We start from the raw sequence: 6,664 nt of genomic DNA, 5'->3' as shown, positions 1-6,664 counted from the left end.
AGACAGACAGGAGGACAAGAGTCAGGAATAGAAGAAAACAATGCAATGGATCCACAACATCAGAGAGTAAGACCATATCAACCATACTGTCTGCAAAAATTAAGTAAGCAGGGAGCCATCACCAATGTGCCCTTAACCCCAGTGGGATTGTCCTTGTCATAAGTTCATGGTGTCGTTCTATGGAGATATCATGTGAAAGTCATAGAAAATAAACCATGCTGGCCCTGCTCGTGTGGTGATAAATATTCTAGATTCTAGATTATACAACAGATAGTTTCTGTCCTTAATCCGACAAGCAGGGTTCCAAGAGTGCTGGGATGCTTCACTGTCACTACAGTAATTGTTTCTACAATAAAACTGGTAACTTGGTATTAGTCACCACTATTTCAGCTGCACTGTATTTGGGGGAGTGGACATAGGTCCTTGTCCCTGAATATTTAATTACCGTATGTAGGCCCGGGGCAAGGTATGGAGGGTTGTGGAGCATAAATAGTTGATTTTGGATTGTAGTTGTGTTTCCAGACCTCACTTTACTCAATATAATTGTTATAACTAAAAAATAATGAGTATGTTCAACTCATAATGTCGATGAATAAATTTTGTGCAACGACTTACCTTGGAAAAACTTAAACCAAAATATATATATATATATATATATATATATTTTTTTTTTCAGTGGCAATGTCCCAGCAACCAACCAGAAACAAATAGCAAGCAACACCCTGACAACCACCCACAACACTCTACTGTATTCAATATATCATTGGCTATGTGAGCTGTAGTTGAAATGTAAAGATGAAGTTTATAAAAGTTACACTTTTGTAATGAGAAATGTAAATATTAATAAATGTTAATGGTGGAGACATTCTTGAAAAAAACTAGTTTTTGATTCATAGATGTTTTGCATTAATTGAAGTTACTGAAGGAAGGAATATTTGGGTCAACTGGAAAAATTCAGGGAGATGAATTTTCAGGGAGTGAAAAATTCATCTTTAGATATGTGAGTGCTTGACTCATAGAGTTTGACTTTGTAATTATTTGACTTTCCCAACTAGTTTTTTTTATGAAAAAAAACCAATGTTCCAAAACGTTCAGATGTTCCGATATACAAAAACATTTACAGATGAGCTTTAAGAATTTTCAATAGTTACTGTACCGCCATGAAGATCTAGAAGGGTCTTTATCATTTAAGTTGTTACGTGGTCGCCTATTCTTGGGTTAACTTGAGTGTTGGTGGTGGAGATGGAGGCCTGATCAACCTCCAGTGACACTGGACACTCCCACTTCTAACCCAATCAGACTGATTGATGATTGTCAGCAGTTGTGCTGCTGAATAGGCAGAGTATAAACTTGTCATTTTGAGCATAGAAAATTGGGGTTTAGATGGTGTGGTGGTAGCAGCAGTAGCAGCTCGAGGCAGGCTGCGCCCCCCTTGTTTTGCTCTCCTCATTTCTGAATCCCCCTTTCTGAGGTTAACTCTTTACATCTTTTCTGTTATTTCAGTTGTTTCTATTTGGAGTAAATGGTTTGCCTCAGTTTTCTTATTTTGAATTCTCTTTAATTATCTATCCTTGAAGGTAAATTGTTTAATTGTTAAACCCGTTAAGAGTGAACAAACTACAGGTTGTAATAAAGTGTAGAGATCATTTGGTGTTTCGATTCAGAAAGACCAGGCTAAATGTTTGAATATGTTCTGCATATGTTTGGATAAAGACAGCTGTCAGGCTTTGTGTTAATTTTAGATTGGTGTCTGCTGTTTTTTTTTTTTTTTATGAGGACAAGGGGACAGTTGTTAAAACTGCATATGTGCCTTCTCTTTGTGTGTTTGGCACAGATGACACTAAATATAGATGAGCGATATAAAAAAGAAACAAGGGTCCCAAAGAGGAAAGGGACAAATGTTGTAAGAAGGAAATTGTGTGTGTGTGTGTGTGTGTGTGTGTGTGTGTGTGTGTGTAAGGAGGGAACGTGTTGCTGGACACAGCTGTTGCATGTCCAACAGTTCTGACATGAGAGGGGAAAGTGGAGAGATTGTTATTGTAGCATATCCAACAATGTATCTTTTTATAAAGCTGTAGCACATATCAGAGCTTCAGTGGATGTGCCTAGTCACCTATTAAACAGGCTGTACGTTAAAGGAATAGTTCACCCAATAATGAAAATTCTGTCATAATTTACTCATGCTCACGTTGTTCTAAACCCATATGACTTTTCTTCAGTGGAACACAAAAAAGAGATGTTAGAGTGGGACTGACAGTCTAAGTCACCATCCACTTTCATTGCATTTTATTTCAATACAATGAAAGTAGGGATGTCAAAAGTCGATACTAAAACAAAATATATATATATCAGGACACCAGTGTTTGGTGGTAATGAGCACAGGCTATATATTTATCTAATTAAAACACAACACTGCTATTTAATAATCACACTGGGCCATGTAGCAAATTGCTTTTACAGAGGTGTGAATCTTCTTCAAAAATGCATGTCAAAATAAAAGCTAAAATCTATTCAACTTTATGACATACTATTGATTAAAGTGAGTAAATTTAACATAATGTTAATAATTTCCGCAAGTTTTAGTTGTAAGTATGATATGCATGGTACTTAAATTTAAAGCATCTTATTAGAACATGTCACGTTTGGAATTTTTCTGACAGACATATTCTACATGACATACAGCAGCCTCCCACTGGGAAACATAGTGCATGCTATGTAGTCTATGAAGCAGCATCACCCTGCATTTCTGACATTAATAACAGGTCAGAAGTGTGCACGCAGACCTCGACACTTGGCGCACAAAACACCATGAGGGTGACAATCAACTGATCATTTTTTTTTTTTTATCATGAACAGGTAATTTTGAGTAGAAACAGAACCTAAGACTGCACAAAACAAGAAGTTAACAAGCAGAACAACAAAATTAACAATAAAAACGGTGTAAATAAACTTAAAAACAGTGATGCAAGCTCACTAATTATTCAAGCCCAGTGCATGCTGGGAACACCAGCTTTGAAAAGTTAAGTAAAATTGACTTATTTTATTTACCAGTGAAATTTACTCATCATCAAATAATATGACATGGTTTCCTACTTTAGGATTAATACATGATGACGCATTGTAAACATAACAATCTTAAATTATATTTACTTATAAGCTAAAGCATTTCTTTTTTACATGTTTGACTGTGGAATTTAGTTAATATTTTCAAGTTCATGCTTTAACTTATTCAATGTAGAAAGTACTTAATCTTTTCTGCTATATTCACTGCACCACACAATCATTTTTTTCAGTGTGTATCCCTGTATACAATAAGTTTCCATTCGTTAACATTAGTAAATGCATTAGGTATCAAGAACTAACAAATTTTTTTTATTTTTTTTTTGTATTTTTTTTTTTTGCCATTTATAAATCTTTGTTAATGTTAGTTAATAAAAATACAATTATACATTGTTAGTTCATGTTAGTTCATAGTACATTAGATCAGTGTTTCCCAAAAATTTTTCTGCCACGGCACACTTTTTATGACTTAAGAATTCTACGGCACACCACTATCCCACATAGGCTAACCATTGTCAATATTTTTCCTTTTCAAGAACTTTTCCATGTTTTCTGTCCTTCTTAGTAGCATGTTTACTTGTAATGTTTGAAATTTGGCTATGCAAAAAAAAAAAAAAAAGAAAAATAAAAAAAATAGGTAGGCTACGCTGTGTCAAGAAAAACAACAAATTTGCTTCTTTTCTAATTTGTAGGTTTGTTCTTGCAATGCCACAACAAATTACAGGGATGCAAAGTCATGAGGGGCGAAAAAGGTAAGACAATCACTGGTCCACGAAAATTTTTCTGGGGACATTTTTTTTAAGAATAAGTTAAAAGCACCAATTCCAGCTATTTTAGTGATTCAAGTTTATTCAAGTTTACAACTGTGCAGAATTAGCTGCAAAACAAAGAGTATTTTGGTGAGGCTTGCTCCTGTTTCAGAAATTTGTTCAATTTTATTAACTGATTACTTCAGTGACCCCTTCTGAAAATGTCACTAGGTGGTGATAAATGAGTGTCTTATGTGCTATGAGTGAGTCATTGAATCATTTTGTGTTGTTCATGACCGAAATCTACCAAGAGACTTTATAGTGTTTAAGCATTAAAAGAAAGATCTATAATCTTCCTTCAGTCTGAGCATTATTTTTCACCAAAAAGACAACAATAATAGTCTAATAATATTAATGAGTATCAATAATGTTCTTACCTTCTGCTTTATTAAAACTTGCATGGCTACAAATTTACTGACTTCAGTATAAGAATTATAAACACAAAGCAGATCTACAGTATCATTTTCCTACAGTAGTCTATTTTAACTGCTGAGCATGGCTTTTATCAGAAAAGACCACAATAATAGATAAATAATAATAATTTTGAGTTTCAATAATGTTCTTTCATCATTGTAAAGCGCATTTTACATGAGATGAGTCGAGGCGTCAACGCTTCGTTCAACGCCAGCATCATGCGCCGCATTGCACTCCACATGACAAGAGTTGCAGAAATCGTCACAGAGGGGCGATTTTACGAGTTTGCCACATAAAAAAGCGGGAGGTGTGCACAATAAACATTGAAAACATGTATTTGGAAGAGAGAAAAAAAGCTTGCAATTGCTTTGATAGCAGAAAGTAATAAAAGGACTCGTGTATGTTTAGGTCTGAGCTTTCTCTTGGTGAATTTAAATTAGTTCAATAAAAGGGTCTCTGATATTCGTAAACTATAAGGTAATATTTAATTAAAAGAAATTATGAGACATTCAATATCTCTTCACAAATTTGGACAGTTTTTAAATATTTATTGTTGCTATAAACTCTCAAAGACATTATTGGTGAAGCAAAAACGTGTGTGTGAAAAACACTTTGGTGTAAAGTGGCGTCACTTAACACTTCACAATGTATTCTGTTGTGCTGACGCGAGTCATGTTAAAGACCATTAACATGTTTAAATATCAGTCACTTTTGCACATTAATCATTGCTCTTCACAATCACAAAAGTGACCGATTATGGTTTCAAAATGGCGAATTTCTCGGAAAGGTGAGGAGTTTGGATCCCTGAAATGATTTTAATTTTTTTATGCATTTATTTATTTATTTATTTTGTGGAATTTGATAATTTTCCACGGCACACCTGACAATCTTTCATGGCACACTGGTACAGGCCGTGGCACAGTGGTTGGGAAACACTGCATTAGATAATGTTAACGTATTACAAAATGTTGAAATTAACACTAACAAAGATTCATAAATGCTGGAAAAGTATTGCTGATCATTTGTTCATGTTAACTATTGTTGGTAACTAATGTTAACAAATAGAACCTTATTGTAAAGTGTTACCAAGTATGTTGAAAAGAAACTGATTTATTTTGATTTGATTCAAGTTTATGAATTCATTTGATTAGACCCTATTTTATTAATTAAATTCAGAAGAAAATTGAGCAATGCTTATTTATTTGAGAAACACTTAAGGGAAAACTGCATTTGTTTTAATTTATTATTTAACTTGATATTTAACTTTGCAAATAGGTTAAAGGTGTGTGTTTAACAGAATATTACTTATTTTTGGTGTGGTATTGAAATTGGTATCGAGAAGTACATTTGATTGGTATCAGTAGAGACTGCTGAAATTTCGGTATTGTGACAACCCTTAATGAAAGTACAGCACATGGTGACTGAGGCGTATCATATCCATCAGTGTTCCACGGACAAAAGTAAGTCATATGGGTTTGGAGCAACATAAGGGTGAGTAAATGATTAATTTTTGGACAAAACTATCCATTGAATATTTTTTCGGCCTGAATTAATTGTAGAATTGTATAAATAGTTATGTAACTGTGTACAATGAACAAGAAGAGAATGTTTGCGGTACTGACGTGCACAGAACGTGGACTACAGGGGTGCAAGCACCTGCCCCTTTCATTCACAAATGTAAAGGTGCCCTTTTAAGCGGAGGTGCCTTTAAGAGTGTGGAGATTTAAGCGGAGGTGTCTTTACTATAGCACAAGTAAGGAAATGCAGTCTGCCATACTATGTGAATCCCACCCAACCCAATTTGTGTAGATACAACACTTCAACCCAGACGGCTTCATTATCATAGAGACAAGTAAGCATCCATACTTTTGTGTCACAACACATGGGGTATCACTTCTCAACAATTATAGTGTGGGAGCGGCAATAGGCCATCGAGAACCATCCCAGACAAATGGGTGCCACAACTTTTGTCCAATCTAATTTACATTAGGAGCGTAACTTCATTTACATCGAAAGCATAGACTCATTATAATTATTGGCAGCAAACTGTTTTTACACACTATAAGATTAGAATGTTCGTTGTTCAGACTGACTTTGGTGCTACATGTACTTTGTCACTGCTACACTGAAATAAATACTTAAGCATCTTCATCTCAAGATCGACACCTGTTCCTGGTCCTGTGTGTGTATTTTATTTTTCTTACACTAGCAAGTCACCATGCGAGGGATTTCCCCCCCCCCCCAAAAAAAGAAGGTAAGGTAAGAAATGCGATTTTTCTTCTTTTATGCTGTTTTTGTTTTAGGTAATCCCCTCATTTAAAAAAATAATAAAAATCTAGAAAAGAAATCAAGAGAGGAATAATTTTAGTTCCCTATCTGTC

The sequence above is a fragment of the Myxocyprinus asiaticus genome, chromosome 29 (assembly GCF_019703515.2).
Source record: "Myxocyprinus asiaticus isolate MX2 ecotype Aquarium Trade chromosome 29, UBuf_Myxa_2, whole genome shotgun sequence".
NCBI classification, from domain to species: Eukaryota; Metazoa; Chordata; class Actinopteri; order Cypriniformes; family Catostomidae; genus Myxocyprinus; species Myxocyprinus asiaticus.
This window is presented reverse-complemented; position numbering follows the sequence as displayed.